The sequence below is a fragment of the Triticum dicoccoides genome, chromosome 4A (assembly GCF_002162155.2).
Source record: "Triticum dicoccoides isolate Atlit2015 ecotype Zavitan chromosome 4A, WEW_v2.0, whole genome shotgun sequence".
In the NCBI taxonomy this organism is placed as follows: domain Eukaryota; kingdom Viridiplantae; phylum Streptophyta; class Magnoliopsida; order Poales; family Poaceae; genus Triticum; species Triticum dicoccoides.
The window spans coordinates 79,287,903-79,312,505 of NC_041386.1; the positions used below are offsets into that span (position 1 = coordinate 79,287,903).

The 24,603-nt window shown below is 46.2% G+C and overlaps 2 non-coding genes and 1 pseudogene across 2 annotated transcripts; 2 read left to right on the forward strand and 1 right to left on the reverse strand.

Moving 5' to 3' along the window:
- Window positions 1–358: 358 nt before the first annotated feature.
- On the forward strand, window positions 359–430 carry TRNAN-GUU. The gene has a single exon. It is a non-coding gene; the product is annotated as a tRNA-Asn (tRNA).
- Window positions 431–1,056: 626 nt separating this feature from the next.
- Window positions 1,057–1,130, reverse strand: TRNAD-GUC. The gene has a single exon. It is a non-coding gene; the product is annotated as a tRNA-Asp (tRNA).
- Window positions 1,131–17,802: 16,672 nt separating this feature from the next.
- Window positions 17,803–19,268, forward strand: LOC119285100 (annotated as a pseudogene).
- The last annotated feature ends 5,335 nt before the right edge of the window (window positions 19,269–24,603 follow it).

The window sequence follows — 24,603 nt, forward strand, 5'->3', positions numbered from 1 at the left end:
TTAACTTCACTTAGTAGTTGAAACTCGGAGAGACAGAGAGAGTCCTCTCTCATACTTGCCAATTCCAAGGCTGATCAGCAAGGGAATTGGCAGGAACCAACCTTAGTTGCCCCTCGGTAGAGTGAGTCTACTTAGCGAACTGGCAGGACGCGGAGATCGATTGATCAATATGCATATCGAGAGTTGATGGTTGACCGCCGCCCCCCTTGTCCTGCCCCGGCCGGGGAGGCAAAGGGGATTGCTATCGTCACCCTTTCTCCCAGTGTATGTGAAAGAGAAAAAGTGACGCACTTTTAGGATTTTCGGTCTGCGGTTGGTTGGGCCAAAGAACGAGAGTCAGCTTCCTTAAGTCCGTTCTTCCTCAGTAGCTCAGTGGTAGAGCGGTCGGCTGTTAACTGACTGGTCGTAGGTTTGAATCCTACTTGGGGAGATTTGATTCATTCAGAATTCGAATTGATAGTTATAGCTTTTCTGACTAGCGACCCCTGTCCTTCTCCTTTTTTTTCTAAAGACGCAGCAGAATCGTCAAACGGGACATCAAAAGTGGGAAGTTGATTGTAGGATTTCTATTCCTCACTCTCTTATAGGTGAACTTGGTTCGTTCAATGAAAAGGGATAAGAAGGATCCACTGGGAATGAATGGGAAGACTGGGGTAGTATCTTCATTAGCCGGAAGGAATTAGTCTCCACTAGCGTAATTCGAAGAACGAACAAGAAAAGGCGTCTTTAGGTAGGAGGATGGATGGATGTGGTCCAATGGCTAAAGCTCTGCCAGCTTCTTGTAGACTGGCAGTCTCCGAGAGGAACCTTAACCCCCCGGGTCGGGTGGGATGGTATACTTTTTTTTCGCCACAAGTGGGAACTCAGTCCTTGGTAAGACATAAGGGGGGAAGGAAGATCTTCACTCGTTCATTAAGTAAGTGCCTGCGGTGAGACCCACAACAAATGAAGGGGGTGGAGGGAGACCGAAGAAGGAACAATTGTCTTGAATGCTACGCTGGGATCAGCAGCTTCCAGTGTTTTCAAAATGAGTCGGGCAGGAAGAGGAAGATTGGGCGGGGAAAACGGGGTTCGAACCCGCGACTTCTGGCGTGACAGACCAGCACTCTAACCAACTGAGCTATTTCCCCCTTTCGTAACTACTGTCGATTCAACAGTCACCTACTGGTTACCTTTGTAACTATACCAAAGTAGCTGTACAACAGAATGCCCTTCGCCTTTAGTACTTTTCTTTTTCTTTTGACGACAGTAGAAAGAAATGGCTCTGCTCGCTTAGAGAAGGGGCTCCACGCTCTATCAGCTATTAGTTAGTTGGCGCTACGCGCGACTTCAGTTGACAAAAGCGAACAAGATAGCGCTAGCGCCCGCGGAGAACTTTCGTTTGTTCGCCTTCTAAAAGGCCTACTGACCTGCCGGTGAAAAGCCGGTTACAAAACAAATAATAAGACGTAGTGAAAAAGTACCAAAACAACTGAAGCCTACATCCCACTACGTCTGGGTTCCCCCTTCCTATGAACCTTGAGTCAATAGGTAGGGTCAACTATACCAAAGTGGAAGGGCCACTATCTAAGCTATTAGTGGGCTGGTTTGAACTATTGATTTACTGAATTGAGTGAAGCTGTGTTGCGTAACATATAGGTCGCCAAGGCCTAGAAGTACAAGTGGTCGCCCTAACGGTCACTCTCAAACTCACTACTTGAGTGATGAAAGTCACTTAGCTTCTTTAATAGGGCTTGCCAAAGAACCCCTCCGGGGCCCCGGGAAGAGGAAGAAGGAGATAGAGCAAAGGTCTCCTCTTTCTGTCCGCTCTTCCCGGCATGTAGAGATCCGATTGGGCTTATAGTTTAATTGGTTGAAACGTACCGCTCATAACAGTGATATTGTAGGTTCGAGCCCTACTAAGCCCATCTGACCTGCTTAATCAATGACTCCGGTAGTCACCTGAACCACTCTCTTGGATAGCCCACAGCCTCTCTTCTAGATGCGAAAGAAGATTCGATCAACGTACAAGGTTTGCCCTCTTGTGAGAAGGAGGGTTCTGAATTGTGTTCTCAGTGCAAAGGGAGTCTTTGAGAAGGTTCCGTTTTTCTGAAGAGAGAGAAGATCAGTAGAGCAGTCCGGCAGCTGTTCGGGGGTCAGCTTTGGGATTTTCCTGATCGACCCCTACCAGTGTATTAATCTACAAAAATGAAGATTGACATTCGTCAATTTACTGGATCTATCCTCTTCTACTAACTTTACAAAATGGAAGGGAAAATGTGAAGACCAAAGATGTCAACTACTAAGCATAGTCAATTGCAAATCGGCCGGTTGGTTTGCTTCTCTCCAAGTATGGGAGATTTTCCAATCTTCGAAAGATGCTCGTACTTTCTTGATCTTATGAAGAAGGGGCTTTCCTTAGCTGCGGACTTTGGGATCTTGAGAGTAGACCATGTCTTACGTTAGGGAATCCGAATCAATCCAAATCCTCTGACACTCCTTTTCAGCTGCTATTTGAATACATGTTCAGATGCAAAAGAGCTCGACTTCGAGTATGGTCTTGTTCTTAACTGCTTGAGAGAACGCATATATCCCCTTTTTATTGCTAAACCTCCACAAGCCTTCCCATGCTCGCTAATTGAACCGTCCGTCTTCATCTTAATCCATTCGTTTCCCGGTGGTCAACACACAATAGAATATGTTTGTTTTTGATCGGATTGAGACAAAAGTACCATTTTTTAGGATGTTCGCCGATTCTTTCTCTTCTTTCTCTCATAAAACTAGAGATACTAGCTTCTAATCTGCATATTTTTGCAAATCCTTTTCCATTTGGATTTTTGAAAACATTAACTTACCTCTAGAATTCCACTATATATAACGTTAACGTTCCGCCAAAATGTGCCAGGGCGAGTGAAAGGCAAGCCTACCCACGGTGTTAACTTGCCATCCCCAACAAATCTGCTAGCAGCCCATTCGAGTTCCGCTTGGAAACAAGAAGCTCTTCTTTATTTGCGTTTTTTTGCCCAAGATAAGCCCATTTTCCAGAGCCAAACCTATTATAAGAGTTCAACTGCCATATTCGGATGGAGTCCAAATGCTTGCATCTTGGGCTGAAGAATGACCCAATTCCTTAGCTTCCATGCATTAATCATATCCGGGGATGTGGGAATAGGGAGATGCCATCCATCTACACGACACGATAGCTTAAGCAAAGAATAGAGAGAGCTAAGCTAGAATACAAACAAAAAAGATATTCCACTAGCGTAGGCCTACCATAGAAAAGTCTAAAAAAACCTTTTCTTTGTATGTTAGCGGGAGAGAAAGCAAGCTTACGGTGCTTTGGATGTTAATGTTTTTGTAGGATACTAAACACCTATATATATATATATATACATTGTTTTATACTCCTCTGTACAAGCGTATAAGAGCTATTATGCTCGATAAAAGGAAGTTTATGAATAAGTAAGTCTTTCTTTTTTGAATAGACGGCGGGAGAACTTACTTTTCCGGCTATCGTATGAACAATGCCGTCCGCTTTTCTTTTTTTAGTTTCCATGGATCTCTCCGACGAAGTAGCGGAAGCATGAAATGCTATTCACGAATGAGCATTGCTATCTGATTCCTACAAAAGAGATAGGGGAAGCTCACTTTTGTCAAATGGGGCTAGAAAGCATAGAACCCCGTCTTAAATCAACCGGTGAATCCAGAATCAAAGTGAGGAGAACAGGATATGTTATGAGAAGAGTGACGTGGGAATAGATTGCATTTCAAAAAGAATCTATACACTCAATAAGCCAGAACGGGAAGATTCAACTGCAAAAAGAACTGGTACGGTGTGAGAAGAGGCCTATTCTCAATAATGAACAAGATGATGCAGCTCTAGTTGCTGGAGGCAGAGGACGTGGACGCGGCAGGAATAGATCCAGGGGGAGGACGCGAATAAAAAAGGCTATGAGGATCATAAAAATTGAGGTGGAGGGAGATTGTATAACTAAGGATCGAGTAGAGGAAGATGTCAGTCTTTCAGTTGTAGATGATCATTACCGAAAAATATGTACATTCGAATGAAAAAAGATGGCCTGTCCGAGAGGAAATAAAGAATATTCATTTGCGGATTCTTCCGAACAAGCAACGGATTGAGCAACTAGCGCGAAAGCCGTTGCGCGTTAGCGCATCCGTTTTCTTGCTCGGGAACGAGGGGACTAAAAAAATTGTCAAAAGCCATCTTTCTCTTTAACTAACTAAGTATTCTTATAAATATGTATGTCTATGAGGTATTTTGACTTAATGGGAAGTAGGCATCTCATTCATAGGCAAGAGCAGGCCGGCCTGAAGGCTTGAACAGAAGGCAGGCAAGAAGGCATTAAATGGCTTTTAAGGATTCGGTGTAAAGATGCGGAGTACAGTATCTTTATTTCTATAAAAATATATGGAATCCGCGATCCTATCCTATTTTTGAAGTCATTTTTTCATTCGAAATTATTTTCTTTCGCAAGAGCACTCAAACATAGATTGAAGATCTTCAGTTCTTCGGTCGGCAGCCGCAGTCAGTAATAGCAAGTAGCGTCCCATACTACTTTTCCTTTGAATGTTCATTCTGGAATTGAATGTCACAAACAAGACTCATACTTCAGAAAAAAAAACTGCTTGAATCAGGAGCTGTAATCCGCAGCTTTAGAGATAGGGGCGGCAGTCACAGCATTGGCAGCAGTGAGCAGAGGTCAAGAAGAAGAAGCGGTAAGAGCAGTTAGAGAGCAAGCAGCGGCTCACCAAACCTTTCTGTTTCGGTTACAGCTCAAGCGGTTTGTTTTCAAGTAAGGTACTCAAGCAAGCTTTCCTCCTGAAGATAGAGTTTCGGGTGAGCTAGCAAAGAAAGTCAGCAGTTAACCGGAAATTGAGGTCAAATTAGCATTTCGTAAGTTTTAGTAAGGCCAGATATGGGAAGCAGGCCATGGAGAAAGAGAGGAATTAATCGTCCAACGCTATGTTAACAAATACGTGAAAGGTTTGATTATTCCATACACTTGAACGCGTTCCTTATCAATAGGTTTCGGAGAGACGAGCAATGATTGCTTGATGATCTTCACTGCATGAGACTAGACTTGACTCAAGCTTCATACGAAAGCATTTACTGAACTAAAGCCGTTGAGCCAAGTCAAGCGAAAGACTTATTCGAAGAAAGCTTTAAGAGAGTTTGTTATCCCATGCCTTTCTGATGGTGAACCTCCTACTGCTTCTTCCAATTCTGAAACTGGGATTGGCATGTTAACTTTGCCCTTCCTTTAGACAAAGAGCCCCCAGTTTCGCCAAAAGACCTCTGCGTGTTGTCATTCAAATCCACACAAGCCTGTCGTTGGGCTACTTGCGTCTTCGGCAGATACAAAGGAGAAGTGACGGTCGGTGAAATAGCCCTCCAACTCGTAGCTCTCCTTGCTTAACGTGAAAACTCTCCTTTCCGATGAAAACGAGAAAGAAAGATGTCAACTACTAAATGTGTTGCTTTGTGAATTTGATACTAGGTAGTTCTCCCCCCTCGGCAGACAAGTAGCCTTTGCGACTTACATCTCTGCTACAGGAGGGTATGAACCCCCGGATCTAGGCGAGGTGATGGCGGGGAACTCCAACAGGTTTTGGTTTCCTCCTCACTGATTGATGGAGCCCAAGACTGCTTGACGACTTTCAGTGTGGGGTCAGCTTGAGCCGAGGTCGTCTCGTAACAGGAACAGGAAGAATAGCAAACAAGCACACAAGCAGGAATAGGAATATTGGCTGTCACTATCCTATGGTTAGCAATCAACTACGGAGCTGGCAACTCACAAGCCAGCAAGTCAACCTCTGTCAGATCTTCGGCCCAGTTTATGGACGAAACTGACTCTACTTCCTCATTCAGGCTGATATGAACTGCAAAACTTTTCATCTTTAGCGTGGATATCGTAGGTATAAATGAAAGAAACTGGAATCAGGAAGTTGTTTCTTTCTCTCGATACGCAGAGGGGAGAGCATGCCATGTCTCAGGCAGTATATCAGTCGTTAACGATCTTACCGGGACACATCCAATTGAAACTAGAATCCCAACCTCTTTGGAAGAAGCTCCAAATAGAAAAAAATTCAGAGCAGGGAATCTTCCTACAAACTAAAATGTGTTAAATATATATATATACCTACCTCTGCCTAGAAAAACTGGAGTTTCAGGCACCCTCGTGGGAGACATTGGATGTTGTCAACCGGCCTTAAAATGCTCATAAACATCTCTTCCCCCTTTGACTTAGTTTTCGCTCTCCTCTGTTTCTAGTAGAAAAAGCCTGATCCTACTTTGCGAGTCCAACAGGTCTAGTATTCTTTTCTTTTTCGTCTGAGGGAACATGGTAGCCCTGATCTAGCTAAGACTTGAGATTCCATTCTATTTCATTCTGATCTCGTTATGAGGAAATAGGTGAGGCGAGGCTAAGACAAGATATGGGACTTCCCACGCTAAGTTGTTCCAATCTCTGTACTTAAGTAACCGAACTCGAAAGTGCTGCTATGAGCTAGATTTGTGCGTACAAGGGTAAAGAAGCGAGCAAGGCTACCTTTCCGCTGGAAATCCTATACCTGAGTGCTATTTGATCAGAGTGAGTTGTAATTGAGCTTGATTTACTTGCTCTTCTATTTGCATTTTTTGTTATGTACGTGGGTGACTCATCGTCGTGAGATCGGTTGGTCGAAAATTCTTTTCAAGTAGTCTCAGTCGGCGAACTCGGCTCCACAGAAGAAGTCAGTAGTGAATCAAAGAACTCATGCATGTAATCAGTGACTAGGGATCGATCAATCGGATGCAACCGAGCCATACAAAAAGAATTGGAAAAGGGATGACGCAAGAGCAGCGGAAGGTGACTTAGCAACATCAGTCATTTCCTATAGAAAGGATGGAAAGGATCTCTCTTCTATCTAGACGAAAGATCTCATTTTTGCTACCGCTCTCCCTCTTATGAGTCTCTGTCAGCCGTTGTTTAGTAGCTTTCAACGCGAGTTCAGTCATTCTCTTATATACTGAAAAGTACGAACTGACTTAAAGCACGAACATGAGAGCTTGAGAGTGAAATGAGTGGGCCGGCCAAAGAAGACCACTATGGAAGTGAAAGGGGAGGGCAAGAGCGGTTCGAAGACCATAGCCCGATGTGGGTACATTGGCGTCATCGTCGTATGAAATTCACGCACAAAGGGAGCCGCATCACTCTCAATGGCATTCAAGATAATCCTTCCTGCCATCCAATCTCTGTCCGTAAGCTGCAAGGATTGCGGAAACGGGGTGCTGTTAGCCAGTGTGTGCAAGTGCGTCAGATTCACTAGGAGCATGATCTGCAAGCAATTACTCTGGATGCTGATCCTGCAGAGCAGACACCTCCAGCTGTTCAAGAACTGCTACAGGAGTTTGATGCTTTGTTCCGGGAGCCAAAGGAATTACCCCCTCATCGTGCCTGTGACCACCAAATTCCGTTGGTGCCAGGTGCAGTGCCAGTCAATGTCCGGCCATATAGATATGCACCCCACCAGAAAACAGAGATTGAGAAGCAAATCTGTGAGATGATGAACAATGGCATTATTCGTCGCAGCACGAGCCCCTTCGCTTCTCCAGTGCTCTTGGTTCGTAAGAAGGATGGATCCTGGCGGTTTTGAAATATCCTATGCCAGTTGCGGGTTGTCCCAAGCTCAACGTAGGTTCGCAAGAGAAAAAGAGGGGGTACCTTGTCTGTCGGTCGAAGAAGGCAACAAACAAGTGGAAGCAACCGATGCTTTGGTCATTCTACTCCTTGATGCCAGTCTGTGCTTGCTGTCATGCTGGCAAACGCGGGGGTTTCGGCCGGCTTTACCTACTATTGGATTTGAACCAATGACTCTCGCCATATGAAAGCGATACTCTAACCGCTGAGTCAAGTAGGTCAAGCTGAGTCAAGTCAGAGAAAATAGAAAAAAAGAGAAAGCCAACCAAAGCACAACCAGAGTTCTCCGCGGGGTGGAGCACTAAGAAAGAGAAAGCGTTATCGCTATACGAAATGAAGCAGCGGCTAGCACACTAAGATAAACCACTTGGTTTAAAAAACTGCTTAGTGGCGTTTGATTTCAACACTATTCCAGAGGTATATGACAAAAATTGTGGGAGAGACCTCTATGTTCCTCAGCTTAAATCATTCTATGATTGTTTACAATTCTGTCATCTATTTTACATGAGGGCTAGAGGGTGGTCTTGTAGCAAGAAAAGTGTTGAGTCCAGGCGCATTATGGTACGACTGAGACTGAGTTGGGCAGGAGCAAGCGGTTGGATTGGCCTGACTCTTCAAGACCAAAGATACTCGGCTTCCTCTTCATCAAGTCACGAAATTCGACCCTTAGTTAGCAGCACCAAAACTAGAGCAGGCCCAAGACAAGCAAGAACAGTCAGTCAACACCGATCAGGCAGGAAGCAGACAGTAAGCTAAGAATACTGGAAGAAGGTGGTCGCTCAGCCAAAGCCCTAGTTCAACCAGAACAGTAGGGAAAGCGGTAGAGGCCGCTCCGTAGCTTTGGTCGTCGCACTCTAATCTGCTTTAGAAGAAGCAGCTATTCTATTGCTTGGCTATAAAGCCTATAAGTAAGAACTCTGGGGAAGGAATCCGATCTGCAGATGAAGCAGAAGCAGGCAAAAGGCAAGCGCACAGCGAAGAATTTTCCATACTAGATCGACTCAACATTACCGAATCTACTCTGAGACTCTCTTCTCTTCATGGTTGGCTGTAAAAAAAGAGTCTCTTTAGTCCCCAACTCTATGGATTTTACTTTTTGGCCCCTGCTCTCGACGTTTTCTCGGGACGAGAGGCTATGAAATAGTTGAAAGCAGATGCAACATTAAAGAAAGTCAATCCAGTAGCCTTAAGTCGTACCGAACACTATGTCCTAATAGTAAGGGATTTCTTTCAACCCGGTGGTAAGCCGGTGGCACCCAGAGAAAACGTTGCCCGAAGGAAGGGACTAAACCCATCTGCTCAAGTAGTAGCCAAGTAGTACCGAAGGAGTATCTCCGAGTTAAGGAGTACCAAAGGGAAGGAAGAAAAACCAAGTGAAAGAAAGAGATCACAATGGTCTAAGATATAGTCAGTGAACAATAACTCGGATCTGATGTCGGATCGAAACAAAAATGCAAAAAGACAACACAAACGTAAAAGATCGAACTCTAATTTAGTTACTGAGTGAGATGTTTTGCTACCTACAAAAGGTTGGTTCTTCCCCTACAACCCCTACCCCTCCAAGGCAGTACTCTTCATTGGCAAATCCGAATGTCTCGATCCGAGTTTAGACCCACCTACAGAAATTGATCCATCAACGGCTTTTTCTATAGTGGCAGGAAGTCTCCAACTCTTCGATATGCGCTAGCTAGGTAATCCCTTTACTTAATCTGATATGGGATCTCTTGCTACCAGAAAGGAACTGAACTGGCTTGCCCGAAAAGAATGGATTGCGACCCTTGGAGAGCTAATGGTACTGGACTGATAGCGCATTGATTGAACCGACCCCGGACGTACCACTGGGGAACCTGTGGCTGGAGAGAATCTCTCGCGATGGAGAAATGTCAAATGGGAAGCTCTATGGAGGCACACATCGTGTCGTTCGTCATCGAAATGGGACTGACTCGCTTGGGAACAGGCACAGGATTGAGGAACTTTCTGGCGTAACACGCCCGTAATGGGGCAATCTGACTAGCTGGTCAAAACCCTTTCCGCAGTGTTTAAGTGGTCCTGGAAGGAATCAAGAGGGGAGGAGGAAAGTTGTACCAGGTGGAAGGATAAGAGCTGATTGCTACTAAATCAGAACAAGCTTAGTTCTGCATGATGGCTCAATGGTGCATGGTCAACTCAGTAAACCTAACATCTCTGATCTCTGATCCAATTTCAACCCTACTGAACTCTTAAGAGTAGGTGTTTCAAGAACCTAAGTCCTTACAAAAAAAAGAATCCATGATCACTATATACCCCCGAAGGTACTGAGCCCAAACATCTGAAGCCATACGGATACTCACATCTGCAAAAGGCTGAGATTGAGAATTGAGGAATTGCTGAAGAATTCACTGATACAATCCTCTACTAGCCCCTTTGCTTCACCTGTGCTGTTAGTGAAGAAGAAGGATGGGACATGGAGGATGTGCATTGAAACCAGGCAGCTGAATGCCAGTACAGTAAAGAAGAAATACCCAATTCCGGCACATAGATGCCCTATTGGATGAGTGGTGCTAAATATTACAGCAAGATTGACTTAAGATCTGGCTATCATCAGATCAGGATGAGAGAGGAAGACAAGCCCAAACTTCATTCAGAACCCTGTAACTATGAATTCAATGTGATGCGGGCTTACAAATGCTCCTGAAACGTTTCAAGCACTCATGAATGATGTGTTCAAACCCAGAAGATTTGTGTTGGTTTGATGATATACTTCTTGACAGTAAAACACTGAAGGAGCATCAACAGCACTTGCAGCTAACACTTTTTCTGCGGAATCAGCTACATGCTAAGATGAGCAAGTGTGAGCTTTGACTTTCAAAGGCGGAATATTAGGGGTAAAATGGAAAATAAGGTGGCAGATGCATTTAATAGGAGAAAGGCCGGAACATCTGTCTAGCTGGTCCAAGGTGTGCAAACCGCTTTGTGAAGGCCGACTGAGAATGAGGGACCTAGTAGTGTATTTCGAAGCCTTCTAGGCAAAGCTGCTTTGGCGTGCACTGAAAGGGCGTCTTCCTTTCCTATATTATACCAGAGGTGAGTGCATAATATGGTGTAGAACGGAGGGGATATCCTAAGTTGATGTGCACAAGTGCTTCCTCTGATTGAAGTCGATTGCCTCAACCAATTTCTTAGTACATCAACACAAGAAGTGGTGAATTGGGGATGGTACTACCTCAGTGAAATTGTGGGAAGATGGGTAGGTGGGGCCTCTCAACCAAGACATCGCGGTTGGCAAGTGGGGACTCTACTGAATTATAGCATGGGTGTGGTAGATTACTGACGTGAAGCCGGACCTCTATGAGTGCTCTACATGGCCGGATCAAAGCTATTCTAAAAACTAGATCCATTGGAGTGGGAAGTACTCAAGATGTAGAAGAGGACTCAAGCAGGTTTGGTCCTCTTTCTCTGATGTGTTCTTAGAACCCACTACCCTCCCTCCTAAAAGACCATGTGACCATCGGATTCACCTCACGATAGTCAACCAGTGAATCAAAGGCCTTATAGGTATTCACACCACCGGATGAAATTGAAGCCATAATCAAGGAGTTACTCTAGAATGGTACTCTACAACCTAGTTCATGCCTCACCGGCTCTTCTTTACAAGAAGAAAGAAGGTTCGTGGCGCCTATGGATTATAGGCAACTCAATGCGCAAACCGTAAAAAAGAAATACCCGATACCGGTCATTGATGATCTTCTGGATGAGCTACACGGTTATACTGTGTACTCAACAATCGTTTTATCTATTCCCACATCGATTCACCAATCCTGGAACTCGTTATGGATAGAAGGTCCGTAGAAGTGAAAGTAGGACGACGGGAGAAAAGAGTAAGGAGTACCGGAAAAAGAAGATTTTGGACTTTCTGCCCACGAAGAAATAGTAGCATTTGAAACTGGAAAGATTTACTTTGGATAGTAAATCCCCAAGGAAGGGCTATAATCCAAACAAAGGAGGAGCTAGCGGATAGTTCGAATTTCAATGATTAGGGAGGGGAATGAAACACTTGTCTTTCACAATCAATTCTTTCTTTTTTTATGTTTAGGACACGCGAAGCGAGAGCGAAACTCGCTATGAGGAGAAGACTCGGCAAGAGAGGTTTGAACAAGAGGAACTGCCGTCTAGTTGAGTTTGATCATTCTCTCTTTCTATCTCTCTTTCTTTCAAGAGCTGAATAAGGGCATATCCGCAAAGGAGAGAGAAACCGGACTTTCTTCTTTACCCCCCTCATTATTCAAGGCATGAATATAAAGTGTATTGTACTCCCTTGGATCTTTTTCGGGATCTTTACTCGTCGTTGATCAAGGAAGCTAGAAGGAAAATGGGTGGTAGGGTGAATGGACATTCATATCCTCTCCGACTCGTCGGTTAGGAGAGTAGCGACCAAAAAGAAATCATTATACAGGATAACTGCTGTAGAGATAAAATGTAGGAAGGAGAAAGTTGGTTTCAATGAGTCATGTGAATTGTAGAAGAAATAGGTAAACAAGGCGGGTTAATATATATACGTTGAAAAGCAAGGGGATAAATTGAACGAAATGAAGAGCAATCCAGAATCCTATTTTGTATACTATAAGAAAAAGGCACTGAAAACTTGGAAACGGAAGATGTTGTAACTGATATGGGTAGTCACACATTAGGCAAAATGGTGTAGTGGTTGGGCCAGGTAGCTTCTTCTTTTGAACAGCATTTCATTCTGTTTTGGATGCTTTCTACTATGTTTCAAGTGATCAAAGAAGAGTTTATTTCCCACTACTCATATCACATCTTATGTGTTGATGCAAGCTGACTAAATCAATAAGATGGTATTCGTATTTGATTAGACAAGATGGTATTCTTCTTTATTCCGGAGCACAACAATTCGGATCTCTATCTTATAGCTTATCCTTCCTATTCTGTATGTATTACGGTCATGTCAAGTCAATGGTCTGTCTGCCCTGCAACCGGTCTTGAATGGCTTCAGTGAATTGTTTGCTGAGCCTACAGAGTGACCTCCTAGGAGGACAATAGACCACAAAATACCCTTACTACCAGGCACTAAACTTGTCAATCATTAGAGAAGGGACAGAGTTCAAGATAAGACTATCTTGCCTGTTTGGTAGAGAGAGTACCGGGTATTCCGATGGTTAAAGATTCAAGTCTTAGTGGCAAAGGGGGACAACTTTGGCCTGCAACCGTTTCCACTTTACGGCCCACAGCTTGTGTTCTTCGGTATTAATTCGGTTTCTGTTTGTTTGGCTTGTCTCGTGCACCACCTGAATTGAATCATAGTAATGGGACTTTGGTAATCCAGTGATGAAGTCAATGCTGATAATGGACCATGCTTCATCAGGAATGGGTAGAGGATCGAAGAGGCCAGGGAGTTTTTAATGTTCTACCTTAGCTTGCTGACAGATTTGACACTTGTTGACAAAAGATTCCACTGATTGAAAGATTCCTGTCCAAGCAAATAGTGCCTTGATGCGGTGATAAGTAGCAGTAATGCCAGAGTGGGCACCAATACCACTGGCATGAAGTGCTTGCAAGATGTTTTTTGTTCATTTAGAAGTTTGCACCAACCCATACTCTTCCTCTATATCGAGTGACCCCATTATGCAATCAATATTTGCTATTCTTGTGAGTGCTCAGGACTGCCAATTCAGATAGTAAATTCTGGGTGAATGTGTCTTTGCTGTACCCTACAACAATATCAGTGAGCCATTGTGGTTGACAGGAAGTAATGGCATTGAGTTCATCTGGCTCATGTAATCTAGATAGTGGTGCATCAGCTGCCCTATTCTCTGAGCCTTTTATTGGATGGTATATTGTAATCCCATGAGCTTGAGGAAAGGAAAGCTTTGTGCTGCATTGGTGTTTTAAGTCTTTGAGCAGTCAAATGAGCTAAGCTCCTGTGAATGAAACGCCTGTCCTCCTAAGCCCAAACTCTAATGTGCTTGACTTGGAAGTAGGCCACTCTTTCACTGTGAGGATCTTCTTTTAGTCTGTAGCCACCCCTTGCCCACTAATGACATGACCCAGGTATTCTATCTGTGGTTGAGCAAATGAACATTTATTCAACTTCACATATAGTTGATTCTGCTTCAGAAGGTCAAATACTTGCTGCAAATGGGTGACATGATCTTGCAAGGATTTGCTGTAGATTAAGAATACCTACATATCACAGAGGTAAGCAATGATTCAACCACAGATTTGACCGCTATCACGAATAGTAGTTTTAGTAGAAAAGGGCGTTGATGATTGAAAGGATTTCTCCTCGAACCACTAGTAACTATGTCAGCTTTTGTCATTCTGATGATACTGAATCGGATCAATATTTGGAATAATAATATCTGATCTATCAAATCGATTCATCATCGAGAATGGAATAGTATAACATAGGAATTTGATCCAAACAAACTCTGAATTGGGATTTCTTATTGGATCAGGAATCCCATTGCATTCTGCATCCTTTTCCATTTTGCTTCTTTCAGGCAGTTTTGGCTCGCAATAAAGCTAGGGTCCTGATCGAGCAAGACTACATCCTATCTATCTACCTCTCCAAACACAATATCTTGAGTACCTACGATGGTGACTACATCTGCTGGCATGTGATGTTTGGACATAGAATCGAGTCCTTGTGAATGGGCAAAGCCAGGTGCTCTTATTTTACAACGGTAGGGACGATTACTCCCATTACTGACAAGAAAGACACCAAATTCACCTTTAGGTGCTTCAACTGCGGTATAGGTAGAAGGAGCTGGTACAGAAAAACCTTCTGTATAAAGTTCAAAATGGTGAATTGAGGTAGAGTAAACCGATGATCTGGTAGTCATTTGGCCGGCTATGGAAAGAAAAAGCTTGCATCTGCTCCCCCTAAACTATAACGGGTCCCATCTCTCTCCAAACCTAACGTGGTAGTTTCCCATCATAAGGCTTTCCATCTATAGATTGAGCCATTACCCACCAAGGATCCCATTCGTTCAGAACTCAGTCGACTGCTTCTATAGATAAGGCGGAACGTCCTTAGTTCAGCATTATAGCACATAGTCTCCGACGCTACTACAGCACTTCGCTAACTCGAAGCGCCTCGCTATGAGAATGACGTGTCGCTAACGCTCGGCTAAGTCGTCGAACCCTCGCGCTGACCATTTGCTTTCTTAGTAGCGAAAGCGCTTCTCTTTGCCCCTTAACTTCATAAAGTATTTGGAAAGAAAAGAAAGAGATTCTTGGTTTTATTGCTCCCGCTTCCTCATCTGCGCTCGTCAAGCCAACTTTGCTTTTTGGGAGGCGAAAGAGGGGTTGAAGCGGACATGTCGAAATGACAGCATCGAAGATATCTATATACACAGGAACACTTATTCCGGACTGCATTCCGGAAAAAGTAGCCTACTTGACAGAAAGGGCGGGCACTCTCGGCGCGGAGGTAGGCACTCTCGTCTTTCAACCCCACCATCACTTTGAATTTAGTGGGGCACTGTTTACTTACAGCCTCTATGAGTTGCAAGTGAATGGGGCCGGTGCCTGGTGAACGGAAGGGTTCATCAAGCCATTTCTCGCCTTAACCCCTAAACTAAATAGGAAGAGGGGTACTTGACTAATAGGGGGCAATTGCATTGCACCTGACTGTGAGGGACCTCTTGATACCTTATGTTCACTTCCTAACTAGTAGCCGGTTTCCTGTCGCGGAAGCCTTTTCCCAGTGCGCGGAGCCCCGATGAGGAAGGTGTTAGTGCTTTCTCATGGGGTCAATAATGCTAATCCCTCTTTTTGTGCCGGGAAGAAGATAAGAAAAGGCGAAGCCTTCTCTTGGTTTCCCAACCTGTTGCTTCTAAAGGCTGCCCTCTCTCGGCTGGATTTTGGTCCAGCCTACTGCGAGGATCCCGTATCCCGTACATCGTCTTTCTCCCTCCTGGGTTCCCGTGGTTCCTATGCCGCCGCGTTTCCCGGTCCTTTTCTTTTAGTGCTTCGACCCGAAGCGATAGCTTGATGCGTTTTCCGTGGATAAGATGGCAGCGCTCCAGCTCACTAAAGAATGGGACGGCAGTGGTCCGCCGGCAAGCTTGTTCTGATCTTGGACGCAGTACATTGGAATCCTAAAGCACCACCACGAACGCTACCGCGCGTGCGCCTGCGATGCGGTAAGGCACCACCCTATTGTGCTAGCAGCCAACTCCGGTGTGTCAGCTTAGTTATCCTCATCAAGCCACAACCTTGATGTCTAGCCTCCCAACTGGTAGACGGTTCCCTTTCCCCCGGATCAATGAAGAAGGGAGAAGTCAGTTGATTCCTCCGAAGAACCGGAAGCGAAGCGCTATGCCGGGGCGAGGGGACGGGAAAAGAAACTGCTCCGAAGAAAGATATTGGGGTTCCCAATGCTTCTCCACGCCCAACGAGATGCGCCAACCTCGGGATGCTTTACTCCTAACCCCACGGCGGTTCCGAGATGGAGCTTAACCTGAGTCTCGGTTAAGAACGGCGATGATCTACGTTTCACACGGCGCACAATTCCATGGATAGTTTCATTCGAGATCGTGATGGAGGACATAGCTTACGATCATCGGCTTTCATCATGCCATTAGGCATTTGATTAGGACATTGCACAATGATCCGAACACTTTGTCGCATCTCTTCGATACGGATACAGTAATGATCATAGCGATCTCCTCTGGTACCTACTGGTACGTCAAGATCCGATTGGTCATGAACGTCGTAAGGTGCTGCTCTTTGCGAATCCCAGCATACCCCAGGTTGGGATGGGTAGGCCCACCACTTCACTTTTGCACTTTCACTTAGGCCCGGGCCAAGTCAGTGGGGGGACCCTGTCGGGCTCCTTCCCCCCCAAAACAAACTGTACGTGGGAGTTTCCCTTCATACGGCTCGAGTCATTCTCAGATGCCCCGAGAGGCATCTTTCCTTATGATCTGGTGGTTCACACGTGCGCAAACGAGCACCGGCCGCAACAGCAAGGAACTATGACCAATAGAGTCAGACACAGAGCGTCATACTTCTTTATCTTGTGATGGTTGAGGAGTTTCTTTCTCAGAGGGTGCGGGACGCTTGCGGAGTCCGTGCCTTCCGTACCACCACAGGTCGTTCTTGGGCAGATCCCGCTCCTAAACATAAGGGAGGGATAGGGGGAAAGGGGCCCTAAAAATCATATAAATAGGGTTGTAGAAAGACCACTTTCATTCGATGTTCCGGGGCACCCGATTCGATCGACGAATTTGGCGAGCTGATCCGCTTTGATCCAGCAGAAAGCCCAGTCAGCCACCTTTTCGGTGCAGGTCATGTGACCTACAGCTCGGCCTTCGCTTTTTGAGACTTCCTCTACCCACATCTCTATGTGCCCGCAGCACTTTCATATGGAGAAAGATGGGCTTACCATGTTCCATCAATAGCACCTAACCTATGCCGATTTTGGCGGACCGTGCTCCACCCCGGTGAACTCATGCGGTTCTGACGTGCCTAGAGGCCAGATGCGAATCCGTTCACGGTCCGTAGGACCAACACCATTCGAAGGTTGATGGCCCACCCCGCCTAGAATAGGAATCTTTGACTGGGCTTACACACATTCGCTCACTTACGCTGTCCCCCCTCAGCTCACCCTAGCCCCGGGTACGTTGTCTCCAAGGCTTCACACAAAATCTTCACTGACAACATATGCATGCTTTTGTAGGGTCAGGCAGAACCGTTGTTGCCTGATGGGAACTTCCCCCATATTGCTATCAATGTCTTCATGTCGCACGACCTCTTAACATTACACCACTGAATCCCCAATCCTTTGCTTGTTGTGCAGTGACAGTACCAATATCCACTAATCGTTGTTTCCAGATACGGTTGCCGGTTGACATCTCTTCTAATTCGTCGATACGAGAAGCAAATTGTTGTGTGGAGGAATCAATATCTCGACATAAGCCAAGAGGCAGATCTTGTGCCACTCCACCAGGTCGTATGAAACTGGCATGCATCCTGGCTCCCGGGACTCTTTCATAGAATTCCAACAATTTCTCCCGCTCCTCAAAAGCCCAAAGGAACGGAGTTGACACTCCCACATCCATAGCATGAGTAGTTGAAGCAAGTGAATGATTTGAAATTCGAGTTATTTCAGAGAATAACACTCTTATATATTGAGCTCGTAATGGTACCTCACAATTCAAAAGTCTCTCTACGGCTGAAGAATGAGCGTGTTCTTGGGCCATCGTAGAAACATAGATAGGGTCAACGACGGAACGAACAACGAAACTTTACGACAGCTTTTTCGTACACGTTCACTTGCATCACATACACAAGTGCTCTCTGAACCGTGCAATAAGGTCACCCATAACACGGCTCTCCCACTGGAGTTACCTTAGCCCCGGGCCATGCTATTCCATGATATTGGAAAAAGTTGACTAATTATTATCATCGTCTTGAAAGCTGGGCGCCTTTTGAATAAGAGTGGGGCTCCTAGTCTAGGCGGCGCCTTCGTGGAGCCAAACCGAAGGAAGAGCAAAAGGGCGAGGCCACACCCGGCTTCGAATAGGAGGGGGGCTTAGCTCTGGATCCCGCCTGCTTGCAGAAATGAATGGATCGGAAAGGGGGCTGGGTTCTATTTCCGGGCCGGGCAGGAGGTGAAGGCCATAAGAATAAGAGAAGTGCGCCTTCCCGGTAAGGAAGAGGATAAAAAGGTGTTGTCATCTATCTCGACCTGTTTCCCGAGGCGTTGGAAATGAAGACCGGCTCAGAGAATCACTGGCGTGCTTTCTCTCCCCCATCGTTTCGCCAACAAAGAAGTCATCCTTGACTTGACTATTGACCATTCCATCCCTACCGAGCTGCCTCTTCGAAGTATTTACCTCTGCCTTTCTTTTTTGAGAACATACCCTTCAAATCAAAAAGAAAAAAAGAAAGAAAAGTTCCTCGTCTGTGATTTAATCGGCCCTAAGGGAGTTTACTCGACCCATTCTCCAGTCTCCCGCACTGCTCAAGTGTGCGACTCCGTATGAGGACCTCCTTCCCTTTTGCTCTGCCCACTCTCCGTTCACACGGTTATCAAAGCGGAGGAAGGGCGGGCAGCAGGTACCACGAGCCCTCTATCCCACACATCTATCAAGAAGCAAGTGTAGTTCACCGGTTCCACCGAATGCTCCTATCTCTCGGCAAAGATCGTGTGAGTGTGCAGTTATGCTTCGGATGCTTCGCCATGGAATAGATTGATTCAGTTCCCCTTCTTTTCCGGTGCACTCTCTTTGTATCTCCGACACACAAGGAAGGACGCGGTGGGAAGAAAGCTGCCCTAGCCTCTGTCCAATCGATCATTCCGCTGGCATCTTGCATTCACGCCTCCGTTTGACTGCCGCTCGGGAATGTAGTTGTAGATACGCGAGTCTTAGTGGGTCGTTGGCTCCACCTCTTATCTCCTTCTACGACATACTGTAGTCGTCGCCATATTCAATATGTCACTTAGTCATATCTGCCTCGCAGCGGGTCAGCACCTCCGAAAGAAAGGGAGGGAGGACTTCATTCAGTGACTCCGCGATCGCCCTCTAAACGATCAAAATAAGGTAAAGCTTGAAGATAAGTTTTGTACTCGATTAATTTCTCAGTCCCTGTAGTCGGGTGGGCGCCGGCCGGCCGGATCCCCCTGAAAACCGTACGTGCGGGTCTCCCTGCATGCGGCTCACGCCATTTGAGGTGGCCCAGCCCAGCATTCATTCGCAAATCCTGTAGTGAAATTGAGACTGCTCGACATCGGAAGCTAATTCGCGTGTAGGCAGCGCTGTCTTAGTACTGTTGACTATATCTATTCATTGATGCATTGGCTCGCTCCCCCCCTCTTTTTTCAAGAATGAATGAGCCGCTCGGACCTTCCATTTCCGTCAAATGACTCGGCTTCCCCTGGCTCTTCCACCGTCCGGGCTCCCTTTCCTCCCTATGCTCCCCCGGCGCAGGCCCACCACGCTTCGCGCCTGCGGTGTTTTCGCCAGACGGTCTTTGCCAGTAGTGCCATCCTCCCCCCAGGCTGTCTGTATGGGTGGGTTGTCCCTTGCTGCTACGTTCTGTTAGGCGCTATGAATTACAGGAAATTCAATGGTTGACTTGGACAGCAGGCGGGTTACACGTTCCACTGTGCCGAGATGTGAGGTGCAGGTGGTGATGATCACCCTGGGGTATGCGCTAGTGCCCTTGACGGGCACTCCAGGACCCGCCTACGCTCGTGAAAACCCAGGTCGGTCCTCCGACCAGATGTGTGGATAACGAGGCCACCTTCACAACCTTCTCCCTTCTATCTTTATCCAAAGTCAGGTAGGGCGGTTCGCTTGAGTTGCTCAACCGTCCCTTTGCCCGGTGCTCATGACGCGCTACGGAACCTCCACCGTGCTAGCGGCATAGGAGCCTACTCAGCGTCAGCGGCTTCGTGCCGCACTGGAGTGATCCAATATGTGGTTCCGCATGTTCGACCACTTCTCCGTTCATTTCCAATACTGATCGTGAAACACCATGAGCAGCAGGATGTTGAGGTCCGGAATTCGAAGTGAAATTCTTGATTTGCCTGTTCCTAGTCGTCATGGGAAAGAAATAAGAAAGAAATAAGAAAGAGATTATTCCCCTAGAGCTTGTCCAGTACCACCAGTACTCAAAATGCATCTCCGCGCGTCTACCTGGCGCTTTTATTAGCCGCCTTGCATGCAAGCGAAGCGCTATTGGCGGCAATTAATAGCTCACTGAGCGATGATTGATGCAGTCAGTCAATGCCCTCGATTATTCTATTCCTGATAGAAGGATCATGGCGCCCCGGAAGCATTCCATCCAGCAGCAGCATCTCCTTCAACCACGCGAGGACAAAACTGATGTTAGCTACATTCGAGCGTTCACCGCACAGAGGCGATCTCGAACACTACCTATGATAATAAATCCAAAGGAAGGGTCGACAAAATGATTCAATCTGACTTTATCGGTATTCTGGATTGAGTAAAAAAGGGATATATGAAGTTCAAGGCCTTGCCAAAACCGTCATGGCCCTATTATGTATAGGCCGTACTAAGCCAATAGCGAATAACAAACTCTTTCCTGCTCCCTCGACCTTAATTAACTCCCCCATCCTGCCAAGCCTCAGCTGCCAGCCCATTGTATCTAAGCACACTGCGGCAAATTGATACAAGTAGCTAAAGATCTCGCATCCGACATCTCCGGCCGAACGGTTAGGCAACACTAGGGCGCCTGGGTCAAAATTCCGCTTACCAAACAAGATTCGAGAGGCGAACTCTGTAATTCCCCTCCTGCAAAAGTGATAGCGGCTGTAGCATCCGTGTGGAAGAGGGTAAGCTTTCGGCAACACCTTTTTCAGATTGGAAAGGAGGAATACTTGTGTTGGGTCCTGCAGACTAGGATAGCCTCGGATCAAAACCTAATAAATGTACCTGGGGTTGATCATATTTTTTGGGCAATAAGTATTCAGGAATTTGAGCGCTTATGTAGCTAAAAACTCTGCCACCTGAATACTTGATTCAGTCGTCACCCTATACCCGGAAGTCTCTATCGTTTTCTTTGTCTGTTAAGCTTCAGAGGGTTGGGACTCCCTAAATCAAACTGCAATCGTTGTTTATCAACCACTCACGACGACACCGAGATCTTCGACTTAGCTCCCACAGGTCATCCACCCGGGGCAGAAGATAACGAAAGGGAGACAAAGTCCTAACTAAATCAACACACAATAACCTCAACCTTCTACCCATTCCATCCATCATATCAGTCGAGTCGAGGAGATTCGTTCTTATCTATAGACAAGGCAAGAGAGAACTTATGACCTCGCGGATGGAGAGGGATTTGAACCCCCGGTATTCCTATCAATACTTTGGTTTTCAAGACCGACTCTTTCAACCGCTCAGACATCCATCCCTGCGCTCGCCCGCCCTATCTATCTGCACGCTGGCAGGTAGGGGCAACTCTATGTGATTCGCTATGCTTGCTTGCGCCCCACCCCGTAAGCTGACTCTATTGCCTAGCGGTTAGCGACACTTTTCCGATAGTACGAATCGCTACGCTTCGCTTCTTTCTATATGATAATATGCACCGTCGGTTGCTGCGCTCCCTGCGGGTAATAGCAAGAGAGTGAAGAACGAACGATCCTCAAAAAAGTCAGCAGTGAATGAGTCCGACTCGAGTTCGTGAGTCAAAGGCGTGGCAAGAGAGCGAGTTCGACTCGCGAACGATCCGCAAGTGAAGGACCGATCCTTTAACGCCAGTACTGTTGCGAGACTGGTACTTGGCGGCTCACGAGCAACATATAGAAAAACGTTGCCCATCACTCCCTCGCTCCTTTTTGAAGGCCCACCGCTCCCCCTTTCTTTAAGTATCTATCCCGGCTTGCATTTTCGGGCGAGTACTACAGTTCCTCCATAATCACACAGAACGCCCAGCTTCGAAGAGCTGCTCTCTCCCCAGTCCACAGCAAGCATCAGTGGTTGTGAAAGCCTGCATGTTGCAATTCCATCAAAATGTGAAGCCCTTTTCCAGGATAGCACACAATTTAAATACAGCACTGATGCTACTGCTCTTGTTTCTCCCATCTCAAGCATCGCCACACGCCTTCTTCATCTTCTGCGACTCCCTCGTCGATGCTGGGAACAATGACTACCTCGTGACCCTGTCCAAGGCCAACGCCCCGCCGTACGGTGTCGAATTCTCGTTCTCCGGTGGCAAGAAAATTGGTTGTCGCCTACATCGGGCCGCTGGGTTGCATACCGTACGTTCGTGCTCTGGAGTGCATTCCTGCAGGGGAGTGCATGGAGATTATATGCAATCCTAGAGACGTCCCACGGTTGCAGCAGCATACGTAAGATGGCCTTGCTTCCTCCCCATTGCCGCTCTCCGCTCTCCACGGCACTGATAATGCAGTTGAGCAGCGTCGCTAGGTACGACGGGTCCGACTTGAACTCTCGAATGCATCACAGTAACTGATCCTGGAATCTGCGTACTGGCGGATGAACTCGCTGGACATGTATCTCAGGCCATACATAGTTGAACTCGATCACAACATTGTTGATGTAGTCGATGCATTCCCCATTTTGGCTGCCATAGTCTGAAAGGAAGTGAGGTGCACAGCCAACATGAGGAAGGCCCATCAGCACGATCTTGCGAACGTTGATCGATGGCCTCCTGATCGATCGAGCCCCGACGCGCCTCCCGATCACTACCAATTTGAAAGCTTCATGCATGAGACTTCCTTGGTTCCCTCGTAATTCAAAAAGCATACCACTCCTACTTCAGGAAACGACGAACCAAAGCAGAAAATGGCTGCCATCATGTTATGTACTTGCAGCGGGGACCAATCAAAGTTTGAAGAGATGCCTCGATCGCCAGAATCTCTTGCAACACGGGATTTCTCAGCAAATGGTTCTTCGAGGGCACGAAATTGAGAAGCGACGCCTGATGATAGCCACGTAAATGAAGTGGAATCAGACCTTAGAAAGATCAATTCTGAGGTTTGCGTTTGGCTAAACCCCTCTCTCTTCAAAGGAAATAGTAGTAGTTTCTTTTGCTGATTTGCTCACTGGTAAGGTTTATTTGATTGTATATCAGGAGGCCCGATTTGCTGGGAAGACTGGAATATCAGAGGGGAAATTTTGATGCAGCATTGCAAGTTCTTCAGGGAATTGATATAAGAAACCAGAAACCGCGAATGACCAGTGCTATTACTGAAAGTGAAAGTGCCAACTAGAGTTTAAGTTTCTCCGCGCTCTTCAAGAAGGAAAGCCTCACAAGTGAATGGGATGGTAATGCATATGTCGATGCATTCAGTGAGTCTGCTTCTGGAAGAGTTGCACATCAAGTCTGAATTTTACTTTTACTTATTGTATCCTGAGATGACAAATGGTGCAGAAGAATGCAAAACCATCATAGACATTGTAGAGTCTGCATGGCTGAATGGTGTTCCAGAAGGTACTTCTGAAGAGTGTAAGCTGATAGAGATGTTCCACTCGGCACTTCCTAAGCTATGGATGAGAAGTGGTTGTTTTGCGGAGGCCTTTATTGCATATAGGAGAGCTCTTGTAAGGCCATGGAATTTAGATTCCCAAAGGTCAGCCAACTTACAAAAAGAAGGGGCTTGGTCTGGAACGGATTGAGACGGAAAGCGGTAATCAATCGCCGCGTGGTGGAACGCTTGTTGGAGAAGGGTAAGCGCCTCCATGTCATAGGGGTGGGTAGGCCAATAGAAGACTAGGGAACTTAGCCTAGCCACTCAGTTCTGCCCCGAGCCAAGTCTATTTAGCGTCAGCGAACACATACCACTATCTATATATAGGTTTTTCTTTTTCGTAGAGGTGGTCGCTTAGGTCCTTGGACCCTTCCTTCATGAAGCTTGAGGAAGCACTCACTTTTCTATCCACGGCATTCTTGGTTCTGCACTTAGTCTTGAACCTGTGTTGGTTTGGGACGTCAGTCTCATTCGTCAGCGGTGTGTGCCGCGTACTATGATTGCTTTCTTCTTGCTGTCAAATCCCAGTCTATCTTTCACTGAGCTTCCTTCGCTTGGAATTCAAAGTCCAAAAAAAATAAAGCAAGCGTACTGTGAGGTATGAATGATCAAATGTCTATGGGTGTCATTGAATATCATGGGGTATGAACTTCTAAGGTCATGGCGTAGGGTATTGGATAGGCTGGTCCGCTGGTCGAAGTCATTGCAGGGTGTGCTACGGACAGCTATTGTTCCTGGGCATTTCCTTTCTCTCGTCATCACGCCAACATACACAAGGCTTGCCTTCACAGGTTAAATCCCTTCAGAAGTTAGACATGGAAGCATGGTTAGATTTGGCATCAATATACACAAAGCTTGAAGCATGGCATGACTCGAACATTTGTCTTGACAAAGCTGAATCCTAAAAATAGAAGGAGATTCAAGAGATTGAGATGTCCATCATAACCTCCGCTCTTATTA